Consider the following 16,301-nt stretch of genomic DNA (forward strand, 5'->3'; position numbering starts at 1 on the left):
CTGACCCGTTTTAAGTATAAAAGAGCACTGACCTGGGAATAACGTGCTTGAAGTGCAGTGTAAATGGTGTCTGAAGCAGGGTCTGACCTGGAAAATTCCTGTGGTCAAAATACAGGGTTCAATCCGGGATCCTAGTGTAAAAGTGGTATTAGAGGAGTCTGGGTCTGCTGCCCACTTGTGAAAGGGTGGAATCTATAACACTGATCGCTCCTCCCCCAATGCTGACTTTTTCATTGTGGTCAGCCAAATTTTTTTTGGGCGATTTTTTTTCCCAAGGGGGCTTTGCCATACTTTCTGACTTTTGTTTTCTCCTCTCTGGGAGAGGGGCAGGGCAGGCATCATCAAGTCCCGCCCACATAGCAGTCAAACAATGCAATTCACTGCATTTTAGCCCTGCCACGGACCCATGAAAACCGAGAATTTGGGGGGAAATTTACTAATATGAATTCGTGAAAAATAGGTGTATTCGTAGGCAGAAATACACCTATTTTTTAGACATTTGTATTTTCGGGATTTACTATCTCGAAAAAACAGCAATTCGTATTCCTAAAGATGGCACATTCGTATTTGTATTTACAAATACGAATGTCTACACCATCGATAGGATACGACAGGAATCACCATTCAAAAGAATGGTGGTTCCTGATTTACTATTGATTATCAATTTACTATTGATAATACGGCTGCTAATTGGTGTAAAACAGCCACGAAAATACGGCAGGAAAATACACCTTTATTTCCCTGTTGTATTTGCTTTAAGCCTGCACGGATCAGTCAGATCCGTGCAGGCTTGAGGGAAAAAAAAATAGAATAAATAAATAAATTAATTAATTAAAAAAACAGCGTGGGGTCCCCCCCACAGCTGTAACCAGCACCAGGCTGAAAGAGCCGGGGCCGGTAATAAAAAATCAGGGAACCCGACAAATAGGGGTTCCCCGATTTTTTACAACCAGCCCCAGGCTCCAGGTCCGGAGCTTGTTCCCAAAATACGGGGGGACAAAATGACTAGGGTTCCCCCGTATTTTAAGATCCAGCCCCAGGCCAAACCAGCCAGCAGGGTAATGCCACAGCCGGGGGGAGACTTTTTATACAAGTCCCCCTGGCCAAAGCATTAACCCTACTGACCAGTCAGCCTGGCCAGGGGCCTTGGGGGAGTGGGGACCCCCCCAATAAAGGGGTCCCCCCCTCCAGGACTTACCTGACCAGGCTGAAGCCTGGTGCTGTCCTCGATGCCCCTGGGCGGTGGGCATCGAGCTGATACTGGTGTAAAAAAATAGATGAAAAAACTATTGTTTTAAACTGTGGAACTATGAGTCCCAGCAAGCCTCCCCCGCAAGTTGGGACTTGGAGAACCACAAGTCCCAGCCTGCGGGGCATTAAAGGGCCCGCTGGGTTTTGTAGTTCCACAGTAAAAAATATAGTTAAATAAATACACACTGACACATTAGAAAAATAAAACTTTAATACATACATTACACACATACTGATACTTACCTATCTTGATCCCGTAGGTAGGTCCCAGGGTCCGGTCCGGGGCCTTGGTTCCGGGGCTGATCCGGGTCCGGGGCTCCAGGGCTGAAGAGTCCGGGGTCCAGGATCCGTAGTAATCCAAAGGGGTACCTGTGGAAGGAAATCCTACTCACCTGGTCCTCTGGCGTCATGACATGGCGTCATGGATAGTTTACTCCGGGGGTTTTCTGTGCCGTGTGCCTCAAGGTCTGGTCGGCTACGGTTTCTTTCTCTTCTCTCCCTCTCCAGTGTTAACCTGTTTACATCTTGCAGGTCGCAGAGACGTCAAGACGGTGTGGGTGATGGGACACTCGTTTGTCCACTGGGCGTCAAAAGCGTGTGAGAGTTTGACTGAGGGTATGCGTGCAAAAGCTTGAATGATTCGATGGTTGGGAGTGCGTGGCATGCTTTGAGGAGCGTTGCAGGGCCTATTGCTAAGGTCAGTGCGGGACTTTGGAGTCCCTGAGGTGCTAATTTTGCACCTGGGCGGAAATGATCTAGGCCGATGCACTGCCTTAGAGTTGCGGTCAATTATTATCAGGGACCTGCATATTATAGCCCAGACGCTCCCTTGCTGCCGCCTGGTCTGGTCCTCAATGATTCCCAGGCGGGTCTGGAGGACAGCCAGGTCAGGGCCCCGCTTGGATGGCGCACGGAGAAAGGTCAATGCTGCGATGCAATAGCGGTGGTGTCATCAGGCATGACTCCATCGTCTATAAGCGGGGTTCCCTGTATAGGCCGGACGGTGTCCATTTAAGTCCTGAAGGAATGGCAATATTCCTGGATGACCTGTTTAGAGGTTTTTAGTTGAAGTTCTGGTTGTTAGGTAGAAGTGCTGAGCGTTAGGGTGTCGGTTTTGCAGCCTAATGCTTGGCTTGGGCGGTAAAGAACGGTCCTTGTTCAAATGCTGATATAAGGATAGTGGTGTGCGCTCTCCCCTCAATGATACGCCACGAGCCCATGCCCCTTGGACAGGGGATGGGCTGCACCATCCGCACGGGTGGGTTGCGTGGGAGAGTTGAACACCAACGTTGTGTGAATGGTGTGATGTCATCTTACCCTTCTTTTCTCTATGACCGTTCTTTAGGGCCGCCACCCTCTTTTATAAGATCAATATATATAAATAGTTGTCAATAATAAATTTGACATTCATATTGAAATGCCAGCACTTGTGTCTGTCTCTTTATTTTAGTGTTAAGATAGATAAGTTTAGATAAGTTATTAAAGTGTCTGGGCATAAGGATTACCGATGGCAAGTTTATGGCAGGTTACCAGGCTGTGTTTGTTGCAGATCTCAGTTGGAGTTTTATTGGTTCTTAGTTTTTAGGTGCACTCAACTTTGTTGACTGTTTATACATGATGGACAACCTTATGGATGGCAGCGTCATCACCCTTGCAGGTGGACAGTCAATGTAGAAAGTTGAGTGATTTTTTTGTGTGCTGGTTGTTTTGCATTATTTTAGATTTGGAGTTTAGTGTTCTGGCGGTTTGGGTTGATTTTAGCCTTTCTTTCCATGCTAAGAATTTCTGCAAAATGTTTATTTCCTTGTCTTTATTTATTAATGTATGTTTTCATAACTTTCATGACCTAAATTGTTTGAGAAAATTCTTAAAGAGTCATTACAAACTGTATGCACTACATTAGTTCTGTATATACTGTAGTAGGTAGTACAAAATCAGCAAAAGGCAACCAGTGTCTTACAAGATATTTTGGAACAACAAGTCCCAGCATGCACTGTCAGCCAGAAAATTACATACACAGTATTCAAAGTGAATTCTAGAACACATTTTTTGGTACTTATGTATTATCTGGGCTCCCATGTTAAATGCACCCCATTTTTTCATACCCCTACTATCCAACTACGCATGGAGTTGATTTTATATAGTGTGGCGAGCGCAGCGAGCCACCGTGCCCGAAGCGTGGTGAGCGCAGCGAGCCCCGCGAGGGGACTCGGTCTCATAAGAAAAACGGGAGCCCAGATATTACATAAGTACCCATTTTTTTAAGTAGAGATGCTTTGATCACCTGACTCTGCAATATATAATTGTAAGAAAAAGTGCAGATTAGAGATTTCTAACCTCAAGTCTGACACATTTGGGCTATCTTCTCTGGTGTAATTGTCCATTATTTTGACCTTTATAAAGTGTCTTTTTACATAAATATATTCATTATAGCTTGTTTTAGCAATGAAAGGGGAATAATCTCAAAGCCAATCCAAGTATTGGGGGTACGATCAAATCCAAAAGCATGACCTTGTGCTCTCTGGAGAAAAACAAAGGATATGTGCAGCTCTGCATGCAGTGATTGGACAGCTGAAGACCCGGGCCATTCTAACAAGCTTGCGTAATCACTACCTGCTGCCTGCTGCACCAGGGCCGGATTAACAATGGGTCTGATGGAGCTACAGCTCTAGGCCCACTCTCCAAATAGGCCCATTTTGTAGCTGAGGGCCAGGGCTTTCAACGAGCCCAGACCCGCGTCGCTAGCCCCCGAGAACCGGAGATACCGCCTGGCAAACCTGGAACGTTTTCCCCATAGGATAACATGGGACCCGCTAATTCCGACCTTCACCCGGTTCCAATGGCTGCCAGTTCCCGGAATCACAGAAGCTCGAGATTGATCTCAGTCAAACTTAAATTGCTGGGTCTTCAATCAGATACCTGGTCCATATGGGTTCATTGGTTCTAGAGATATTGCGGGTAAACCAATTTTTTTTTCATTTCTGAAATGTAATTTCATGGCTGTTCATGTTGTTTGAGGACACAGTTCTCTGGAACCAAACTGCCCAGTTTCACGGGACCAAAATCAGTCGAAGCCTACATGTAAATGGGTCAGTTGGTTCCAAAGATATAGCTGGTTGTTTAAAGGGGGGCGGGAGTGGTTTTCTCTCCCCCTCACACCAGAAAATGCAGTGACTAGGCTGGTGTGAAAGGGGCCAGTCCGGGAATGTCCCTGCATGATCCTGGGACCATATTCCCGGATAAGTCCCTGCATTTTCTGGTGTGAAAGGGGTAATATTTCAAATAGTAGTGCTCTGAATACAGCCGGGCAGCCCCCTGCTCTCTGCCCGGCTGTCAATGACTGTCATTTCTGCCCGGCGGCAGCTGTCCCCCAGTTACCACGAGCATGTATTCCCCTTGGCAATGAGCATGTAATCCCACATGGCAATGAGCATGGAACCCCTGGCAATGAGCATGGAACCCCTGGCAATGAATATGGAACCCCTGGCAATGAACATTTAGGTAAGCAACACTTATGTTGCATAAATTTTAATAGGCATTATGGTGTTTGGCATAATACGTAATGGAGATTATGGTGTGTGTCTTAACATGTAATGGGCTTTATGGTGTAATTTTTAATGCGCGCCAATGCCCCTATTTATGAAGCATATTGTGCATTATTGCTCAATCTGTTTGGTATAGTGCAGGCAAGTCCAAACTATGGCCATCCAGCTGTTTGAAACTACAAGTCCCATTATGCATTGCCACAGTTTTGCTATTAGGGAATGCTAAAACTATGTCAAGGCATGCTGGGATGTGTAGTTTCACAACATCTGGAGGGCCACTGTTTGGCTATGCCTGGTGAAGTGTGTATTTTGGCTCAATCCATGTGGCACAATGTGAATTTTGTCTTAATCTGCATGGCATAACGTGAATTGTGACTCAATCTGTGTGCCATAGTGTGAATGTTGGCTCACTCAGTGTGAATTTTGGCTCATTCCATGTGGCATAATGTAATAGAGGCAAGTACAGTATAAGGGGGTTACTATTGTGTTGCATGATTTGTGTAAGGGGTATATGGTGTGGTAAACTTAGGTGACCACATAAAAGGTGCTGAAATGTTGTCTACTAAGTTTCGGCTTTCAGTATTTTTTTTATGACTGCAGTGCCGCCTCACCCTGCAAGTATCTTAGGACATTGACGTCCTGTGGGTGCACCTTTGGAGTGCACACGCCAATATATCTCCCTGCATTTTTCTTATGCCAGCCCCCTGCCTTTTCCAGGCATATATAATTAGTTGAAAGTATTTACACAAATACAGACACACCCATGAACAGACCACCCAAACAAAACACTGGTTACGTCACCCACATTATTAGGTGCTGGCCACAACCCCTATTATTGCACATAATAGGTCCTTGATCATTCAGCTCTACTTATAAATACAATAAGTGTACTGTAATGTATATATTGAGTAATAAAATATTAAAGGTTGTATACCAAAGAAAATCCAAAGAAGAGCAACAAAGCTTATTAGGGGAAAGGAAGATTTAAGCTACGAGGAAATATTAAGCAATTTGGGACTAATTTGGGACTATTTACACTAGAGAAGAGATGTATTAAATTGTTGACATGCTCAACATGTATAAATATATTAGGGGCCAATATAAGGAACTGTCAAACACCCTTTTTTCTGCTAGAAAGGAAGAAAAAAAAGAAAAAAGATTTTGTTCATCTACAACAAAAAATTTCTTTACAGTCAGAGCAGTCATACTTTGGGACTCTCTTCCCGGAGAAGTGGTGTTGGCAGCAGAGGCGGGCTGGGCCAGGGGGCAGAGTGCCACATGCCCCCCAGGCCGGCATGACTATCTACTGGTTGGGCCGCTGTGTGCATCTTGCACACGCTGCCGCAGCCCAGCCATCACCGACGCAGCCGCCGGCCACCTTCGTGTGTTCAGCACAAGCTGTTCCTGGCCGCACGAATGTAAGGTGACGGCCTCTTCAAAAATGGCCGCCACCTTATAGGAGACAGACACTAGAGGTACTTCTATACCTCTAGTGTCTGTCAGAAGAGAACAGTGCGGCCAGCGCTACCCGGAAGTGCGGATTCGGGTAGCGCTGGCGCGCTATTTAAATTAGGCTTGCCTACGCTCCTGATTTTTACATGGTGGTTGGCGGGGCTAGCAGAGAGCTCAGCACATCGCAGCAGGCCACCGCGGGGTTGGGTGGCCGAGCTGCAGACAGTGGAGGATGTCACTCTGGGCCTTATTTTGGTTCATTCTTTCTGACAAAATCCTTCTTAGATGGGCAAAACCATGTGCTCTGCAGGTGGGGCAGATGTAAAATGTGCAGATAGAATTAGATTTGGGTTGGGTTTTACTTCAAAGTGAGATCTATATTGCAGTGTAAAAATAAAGCAGTCAGTATTTTCCCTGCACAGAAACAAAATTACTTACCCAAATCTAATTCTCTCTGCACATGTTACATCTGCCCCCCCTGCAGTGCACTTGGTTTTGTCCATCTAAGAAGGATTTTGTCAGAAAGAATGAACCAAAATAAGGCCCTCTGAGCTGAGGCTCAGGCTGTGCATCGGGAGCTGGACTCTCGGGAGGAGCAGAGAGCTGACAGCCAGGGCTTGCCTCTGCTACTTCCCGGAGGCTGGCCCCGCCCACCACATACACTGAGCACGGCAGGAGGCTCAGGCTCCATCCATCAGGCCAGCCCTGCTCTCTGTCCCTGCTCCTATGCTGCCTCCCTCAGACCTTCTCCAGGAATTCCCTGCTCCTCCCAGGAAGGAGCAACACAGACATGTGAGTGTGCACTGGGGAGAGAGAGGCTGTGTATAATGTGTGTGTGTGTATAATTTAATGCAGAGGGGGAGGGGAAGGGTGTATAATGTATCACAGTGTGTGTGTGTGTGGGGGGGTTGTATAATGTATCACAGTGTGTGTGTGGGGGGGTGTATAATGTATCACAGTGTTTGGGGGGGGAGTGTATAATGTATCACAGTGTTTGGGGGGGGATGTATAATGTATCACAGTGTTTAGGGGGGGGGGTATGATGCATCACAGTGTGGGGGGGAGGGTGTATAATATATCAGTGAGTGTGTGTGTGGGGGGAGGATGTATAATGTATCACAGTGTTTGGGGGGGAAGGTGTATGATGTATCACAGTGTTTGGGGGGGAGGGTGTATGATGCATCACAGTGTGGGGGGAGGGTGTATAATATATCAGTGTGTGTGTGGGGGCAGGGGGCTGCATAATGTAATATAACGTTATGGTTATGTGGACAGGCTGTAATATGGGGGGCTGGTGTGCATAATGTATTGGCTGTAATATGGGGGATGTATGTAATATAATGGTACTGTATATGTTCTGCACGTTTTTTTTATTTTTTTAAGAGGCCTGTGATTGATGTTTATAAGTGAATGAGGTGTATGTATGTTTTTTAAAGTGACAGGTGTGTGTGGGATGTATTCAATGCTGTGGGCAAGCGGCGACAGCGAGCAGGGCTTCCTGCTCGCTGTCACCACTCACCCTGTCAGTTTTAAATTCACCCCCCTCATCCGCCAATTCCCCCTCGCTCAGTTTTTTGAATGAGGGGGAATTGGCGTATGCCGCTGCAGAAGCAGCGAGACTCGCGGCTATATAGAGCGGGTTCACTGCATTAGCCGCGGGTCTCTCTGTTTGGGGGAATCCTCGCCGTCCTGTGACGGCGAGGATTCCCCCAGAACGTTGAATAGGGCAAGCAGCTGGCGAGGGGGTTAAACAGGGATGATCGCTGGTTTTCTGCGATCCTCACTGTTTAACCCCCACGCCGGCCGCATTGAATACTACCTGTGTGTGTGCAGTGAAAGGTGTATGTGCATGTGTGTTTTTAGTGAAACAGGTATGTGGTGTATTTAAGTGAGGGTTTTTGAGGGTTTTTAAGTGATAGAATGATGTGTGTGTGTGTGTGTGCATGTACATGTTAACTGAAAGAGGTGTACATGTGTCTGAGAGAAAAAGGTGCATGTGTTTGTGTTGAGTGGCAGTGGCGGATTTAAAGGGATCACCAATGAATGTGCCCCTCTGTCGTTTAGGTGATTTTTAGTTTTACAGTTTTTAACAGCCGACCCACATACCACCTCTAACAGGAGCCAGACGACCCACAAGCCACCTCTCACAGTAGCCAGACGACCCACAAGCCCCCTCTTGATGGGACACACATCGGGAGCTGTGACACATCAGTGGAACAGAGGTGTGTGTTTTTATTGAGTGACAGAGGTGTCTATGTTTGTGTATATAGATACTGTATACATTGGTGAGGGGACTGTGGTAGACCAACATTTATCTTGCCTCCGGTCAAGGACCACTGATGGCGCATGCAAATGGTCGCCCTTTCTCCCTCACACTCTCTCCCTGTCTGTCTCTCTCACAAACTCTCTTTTCATTCCTCATACCTATAGATTGTAAGCTTGCAGCAGGGCCCTCCTACCTCCAAGTCTGTATGTTGTTACCCAGTTTGTTTTATCACTGTCTACTATTGTAAAGCGCAACGGAATCTGCTGCGCTATATAAGAACCTGTAAATAAATAAATAAATAAATACTCTCCCTCTCACACACATTCCCACTCTCTCTCCCACCTCTGTCTCACACACTCCGCCCCTCTGTCTCTTAAGCTGTGTACACACGGGGCAATATTTCGCACATATCGCTGGCAATATGGTCGCTGAGCGACCATATTGCCAGTGATTTCATGTGCTATGGGCGATAAATTGCCGGGAGCGCGCTCCCGTGGCCAGCCCTGCAATGGTCGCTTGTCGCAGGAGCATGCTCCTGCCACCAGCGCTTTCCCCGGCAGTCAGCTGTTTCCCCCAGTTTCTCCTTCTCATCAGCGATCATCTCTGGTCGCTGATGAAAAGGAGACATTGAGCAATATATTGCTTGAAAACAGGACACTGAGCAATATATTGCTAAGTGATATATTGCTCCGTGTGTACACAGTATTACACATGCATTCTGGTGTCTCTTTACTTCTCTCTTTGTCTCAAGAGAGGCAGAAATATTTTCTATAAAACATATAATGCAGTGTTGCATACAGCAGCATCGACATCTGAATCAGGCCCAGAGTTTTCTTCTGCTACTGTAGGGCACACCCCCTAGTGGCAATAAGTACATCTATAGGTGGAGTTAGACACACCCCCTGGGCGGATCATGACTCACGCTCTCAGTGGCATGGAGCATTCCACTAGCAGCTAAAATCTCCCTGAAACTAGTTTTCAAAAGTAGGCAAGTATGATTTAAATGGATCCTCTTGGCGACGAGCATGAACCCTGGCTCTGCCCTGCAAAAAATCCCCATGGCAAGAATGAAACACCTGGCAAGAAGCATGTAACCCCTGGCAACAAGCGATATAGGTAAGCAGCATTTATATGGTATAATTATTTAGTTTAATGGGCATTACGGTATTGGCATTATGTTTTATGGGCATTACGGTGATGGCTTTATGTGTAATGGGCATTACGGCGTTGGCATTATGTGTAATGGGCATTTCGGTGTGTGGCATTATATGTAATTGGCATTAAGGTGTGGCATTATGTGTAATGGGCATTACGGTGTGGCATTATGTTTGATGGGCATTACGGTGTGTGGCATTATGTTTAATTGGCATTACGGTGATGGCTTTATGTGTAATGGGCATTACGGTGTTGGCTTTATGTGTAATGGGCATTACGGTGTTGGCATTATGTGTAATGGGCATTACGGTGTGTGGCATTATGTTTGGGCATTACGGTGTGGCATTATCTTTAATTGGCATTACGTCTGTGATGGCTTTATGTGTAATGGGCATTACGGTGTGTGTGGCATTATGTGTAATGGGCATTACGGTGTGTGGCATTATGTGTAATTAGCATTACAGTGATGGCTTTAGGTGTAATGGGCATCACAGTGTAAATTTTTGTAACGCGCATTAGGCGCGCACTTTCCCCGTTTCTGTTGTATGTGTGTGTGGGGGGAAGGATTGTTTAATCCTTGCTGCATACTAGACGGGAGAGGATAGGGTGGTGAAACGATGGCGATGGGCCACTTGCTTGTGTTGCCCCCCAGGCTGAAAGTTGCCAGCCAGCCCCTGGTTGGCAGACACTATAAATATGTTTAAAATAAGGTTGAATAAACATTTATTGGTTACAAACATGCAAGGGTACGAATAAGTAACACAATCTGTCTTTAGAATATCAGAACATACTAAACAACAAGGGATAAACTATAATAAACATAGGTTGAACTAGATGGATGCAAGTCTTTATTCAGCCTCACCTACTATGTAACTATGTAACTTAGTAGAACTGGAGTCCTGCTTGTTCTTGTGTATCTCCTATATACTGTAGATTAATAACTCATTTTCCCACTGGGTGATTTGGCCATGATCGAATTAAGGTGGAGGGTGAATGCAATCCTTGAGTCAAGGGAGTGTCCTCACGATGTATGTGGTATTTGTAATCCACAGTATGCCGGTGGTGGTGTCCCATATGTTGGTATATTGCTGAGAACGTTCCAAAGTTAAACCCAGGAATGAGATACGGAGATAAATTGTAGTAGGACAAAACCAGTGCAACCTTTAGAATCCAGAGCTGTTTTTAAAAGTACAAGCGCCACCTATGTGGGAGCAGCTCGACACAACATCGTACTAGGCGCCTGTTCTATTCTTGATCCACCCTACAATATCCGTGTGTGCGTTTACATGTGGTAGGGAATATAGATGTAAGATATATAATATAGAATGTAAGCTCCACTGAGGCAGGGACTGATGTGAATATTTAAATATTCTGGTACTTGTGTATTATAGCGGCGCCCCCGATGTACATCGCACGATGAACGCATCGCATCGCATGCCATGTACCGGATGGCATGCGATGCGATGCGACGCGATTTTTACCCCCTATGCGATGAAAAATCGCATAAGCACCCTAATGGGTTCTTACAATGTTAAATGCACCCCCACGCCACCCCCCCACTATAAACGTGAACCCGAAGCGTGGCGAGCGCAGCGAGCCCGCGAGGGGCGGCGGTACGCGTCCTACGACCTTTTCATACCCCCACTATCCACGTCGGCGTGGAGTTGAGAATAGAATAGTGTGGCGAGCGCAGGGAGCCACCGAGCCCGAAGCGAGCCCCGTGAGGGGACGCGGATACCTGTGAAGCCCGCGAAGGGACGCGTTTACCTGTGAAGGTATCCGCGTCCGCTCGCCACGCTTTGGGCTCAGTGGCTCGCTGCGCTCGCCACACTATTCTATTCTCAACTCCACGCCGACGTGGATAGTGGGGGTATGAAAAGGTCGGAGGACGCGTACCGCCGCCCCTCGCGGGCTCGCTGCGCTCGCCACGCTTCGGGTTCACGTTTATAGTGGGGGTGCATTTAACATTGTAAGCACCCATTAGGGTGCTTATCATTGTATAAGCACCCATTAGGGTGCTTATACAATGTTTAATCGCATCGCATCGCATGGCATTGTATGCCATGTACAATGGCATACAATTTGAAAATTGTATGCCATCGGACAGTATCGCACGAAATCGCGTCGCATCGCATACCATCGCATGCGTTATGGTATGCGATGCGATGGGCGCCGCCAAAATACACAAGTACCAATATTCTCTGTAAAGCCCTGCGGAATATGTATGCGCTATATAAGTATCTGATAATAAATAATTAATAAACAAATTTGAAATAATGACTTGGAGACTTATTGGCGATGACAAGGGTCAGGTTTACTAATTACTAGCTGAAGTACCCGGCGATGGTTTAAATGTTAAATGTTCAAGTATTAAGTAATCAATTAGTTGGATTTAATTGTCCATTTCAAAAATAATTAGCAGCTTAGCAGCTCTTCCAACACACCCATGAGGTGGCTGCTCAATGTCGTTTTTTTTTTGGGGTGTCGCCAGTAGCCCTAATCCCCAGCTTGTTCACGTCAATTCCCTCCAGTTTCAAAACAGAAAATTAAGTCAAATAGAAAAACACTGTAAACGTGTAACAACAATTGTTGGAACTGGAGGGATCAGTGACAAGTCTTTTAATAATTTGAAAAATACAAAAACTGTAAATTGAAAAAAACACTGTAAAAGTGTAAAAACTTTTGAACTTTAAAACAGGAACTTACCGCTTTAGACCATGATCTTATGTTTGGTTGTTCTGCTTTGCTGGGGAGCCGTCAGTAAAGGTGGGAGAAATGATCCGGGCTCAAGAGTCTCACGCGGCACAGAGGGCAGATGTTGTTGACCTGCAGCCATTCTGTCAGACAGGGAACATGGAAGGTGTGGTGACAGTACGATACAGCCATTTCTGTACCTACCTCAATGTCAGAGATACAGATGGAGCAGTACTCTGGTTCCTCTCCGTCTGCAATGGTGCGCCTGCTGTAGGTGGGGAGATGGGACAGGACGAGCCGCATGATGTTGTCCAGCAGGAGGTGATCTACTCTCTCTGCAACTGCCTGATGGTCTCTTCCTCTTGGTCCAGATCTTCCTCTTCCCGATGTTGGTCCAGATCTTCTTGCTGACTGACTCCCACGGGATGGTCTGCAGCGTCCTGACCTCAGCCATGTCCCTCTGATGTTCGGGCTGGGTCCATCTAAAACGATATTTCATATATTGTCGATATAACAAATAGCCATATGTGACATGTAAAGATCAGATATTGCTGGTGTACAATAAGACTTCCAGCAGTAACATGATTTATATATTATATTACTATACAACTGAAAAACAGAGCTGCAGCAGTATGAGTGTATGGATGCAGGCCCCAATGCTTAGCGGCTTCTGATCTGTAACTGACAGCATGGGAGGTGCCAGCCAGTAACACAGGGACACTGGCCAGCCACCACTGCTATAATCCCTCCCACTACAAAGGCCAACTGCTAGAGAAGAGACATTGGTCTAAGATTTCATTTACTAAACAAACATTTTACTGACCTTCATTTCCAATCAGCTGGGATAACTCTCGGCGGCTCATTATAACCGGAGGCAGAAGGTGATCAAATAAAAAAAAAAAAAAAAATGGGGGAGAAAAGAGAAAGAAAAAGCACAGATGTAATTGTGCGCTGAGCTCCACTCACTGATAATTCACTCGGAGAATCTCTGGCAGCGATTAATAACCTGCAAATTGATCTCACCTGAGAGGCCTGTTCTCCTGTGTCCACATCAGCTGCTGCTCAGGAAATGCCAGTGATATTGCTGTGCACTGAGGATTGCAATGTGGCATGCGGGCGGCAGTTGGTGGTGGCAGTTGGTTATGGCCATGCAGCACAGCACATATACAGTATACCCCACATCATCCTCTGCTGCCAGCAATATACTGGACAGAGCCACATTGTAGCAGGGGGTCCACGTAGATCCCAATGTTTAGTTAAAATGTCTCTTACATTACTACTTTCTAATATAAGAGAAATGTTAACTAAACATTGGGATGTACTAACTGTTCCACCCCCTGCTACAAACTTTTCTTCCTCCCAAGCCTCAATTAGTGTTTAGGTGAGCTGCCATTCTGAAATCTGTCATCACCTTAAGTCAACTGTTAAAATAAATTGGTTACAAACAGCGAAGGTGTTTTCCCATGCAACAAGTGCAAAACGTGCCAATATGTAGATGAATATTATGGCACATAATTTGGGACATAAAAAATCATGGGTTATTAAAAGCTGCATGACGTCTCACTACACACCTGATCTATATAATGTAAATGTGGAAAAAGATATATCGGAAAGACCAAGCGTCAACTTTCTGCAGCTTTCAGTCGGAATAGTAAGTCAATACTTACCTATCAGATGGCTGCTGATGACTGAATTGGGGGCAGATGCTGAGGTCATGTGACATCACCTGCATCCCATGGGAATGTCAGTTCATGGGGAGGCTGGGTGTTCCCCTGCTGCCTCCCCCACCCTCCTCTGCCCATGCGAACGCCTTGGAGAGTGTGATACTTACCAAAGGCATTCGCACAGGGAGTCTGTAAATGCGCAGATCCACGCATGCGCATTACCAGACCCCCACCTGAATCAGGCCCTATGTATCTTTAAGAAGGTGTATCTTTGACAATCTCTCGCTCTCTCTCTATATATATGTTTTTCTTATTACCATGCAATTACTATATATCCTCTAGTTTCTGACACCTAGGAGTCTCTCTGTGCATGTAGAGGGACTAGTTAGTGTTAATGAGTGGATCACTGAAGAACAGATGGATAACTAATATTTTGCTGCTGTGACCTGTGACCTCATCTTAAACAGCCCAAAAAGGCAATTTTTAAGTACATCAGCAGGGAAAAGCAGGGCTGACCCGTTTTAAGTATAAAAGAGCACTGACCTGTGAATAACGTGCTTGAAGTGCAGTGTAAATGGTGTCTGAAGCAGGGTCTGACCTGGAAAATTCCTGTGGTCAAAATACAGGGTTCAATCCGGGATCCTAGTGTAAAAGTGGTATTAGAGGAGTCTGGGTCTGCTGCCCACTTGTGAAAGGGTGGAATCTATAACACTGATCGCTCCTCCCCCAATGCTGACTTTTTCATTGTGGTCAGCCAAATTTTTTTTGGGCGATTTTTTTTCCCAAGGGGGCTTTGCCATACTTTCTGACTTTAGTTTTCTCCTCTCTGGGAGAGGGGCAGGGCAGGCATCATCAAGTCCCGCCCACATAGCAGTCAAACAATGCAATTCACTGCATTTTAGCCCTGCCACGGACCCATGAAAACCGAGAATTTGGGGGGAAATTTACTAATATGAATTCGTAAAAAATAGGTGTATTCGTAGGCAGAAATACACCTATTTTTTAGACATTTGTATTTTCGGGATTTACTATCTCGAAAATACAGCAATTCGTATTCCTAAAGATGGCACATTCGTATTTGTATTTACAAATACGAATGTCTACACCATCGATAGGATACGACAGGAATCACCATTCAAAAGAATGGTGGTTCCTGATTTACTATTGATTATCAATTTACTATTGATAATACGGCTGCTAATTGGTGTAAAACAGCCACGAAAATACGGCAGGAAAATACACCTTTATTTCCCTGTTGTATTTGCTTTAAGCCTGCACGTATCAGTCAGATCCGTGCAGGCTTGAGGGAAAAAAAAATAGAATAAATAAATAAATTAATTAAAAAAACAGCGTGGGGTCCCCCCCACAGCTGTAACCAGCACCAGGCTGAAAGAGCCAGGGCCGGTAATAAAAAATCAGGGAACCCGACAAATAGGGGTTCCCTGATTTTTTACAACCAGCCCCAGGCTCCAGGTCCGGAGCTTGTTCCCAAAATACGGGGGGACAAAATGACTAGGGTTCCCCCGTATTTTAAGATCCAGCCCCAGGCCAAACCAGCCAGCAGGGTAATGCCACAGCCGGGGGGAGACTTTTTATACAAGTCCCCCTGGCCAAAGCATTAACCCTACTGACCAGTCAGCCTGGCCAGGGGCCCTGGGGGAGTGGGGACCCCCCCTCCAGGACTTACCTGACCAGGCTGAAGCCTGGTGCTGTCCTCGATGCCCCTGGGCGGTGGGCATCGAGCTGATACTGGTGTAAAAAAATAGATGAAAAAACTATTGTTTTAAACTGTGGAACTATGAGTCCCAGCAAGCCTCCCCCGCAAGTTGGGACTTGGAGAACCACAAGTCCCAGCCTGCGGGGCATTAAAGGGCCCGCTGGGTTTTGTAGTTCCACAGTAAAAAATATAGTTAAATAAATACACACTGACACATTAGAAAAATAAAACTTTAATACATACATTACACACATACTGATACTTACCTATCTTGATCCCGTAGGTAGGTCCCAGGGTCCGGTCCGGGGCCTTGGTTCCGGGGCTGATCCGGGTCCGGGGCTCCAGGGCTGAAGAGTCCGGGGTCCAGGATCCGTAGTAATCCAAAGGGGTACCTGTGGAAGGAAATCCTACTCACCTGGTCCTCTGGCGTCATGACATGGCGTCATGGATAGTTTACTCCGGGGGTTTTCTGTGCAGTGTGCCTCAAGGTCTGGTCGGCTACGGTTTCTTTCTCTTCTCTCCCTCTCCAGTGTGTTTGAATTGTTGAGAGCGGTGAA

Source organism: Crinia signifera, chromosome 8 (genome assembly GCF_055691185.1).
Source record: "Crinia signifera chromosome 8, ASM5569118v1, whole genome shotgun sequence".
NCBI classification, from domain to species: domain Eukaryota; kingdom Metazoa; phylum Chordata; class Amphibia; order Anura; family Myobatrachidae; genus Crinia; species Crinia signifera.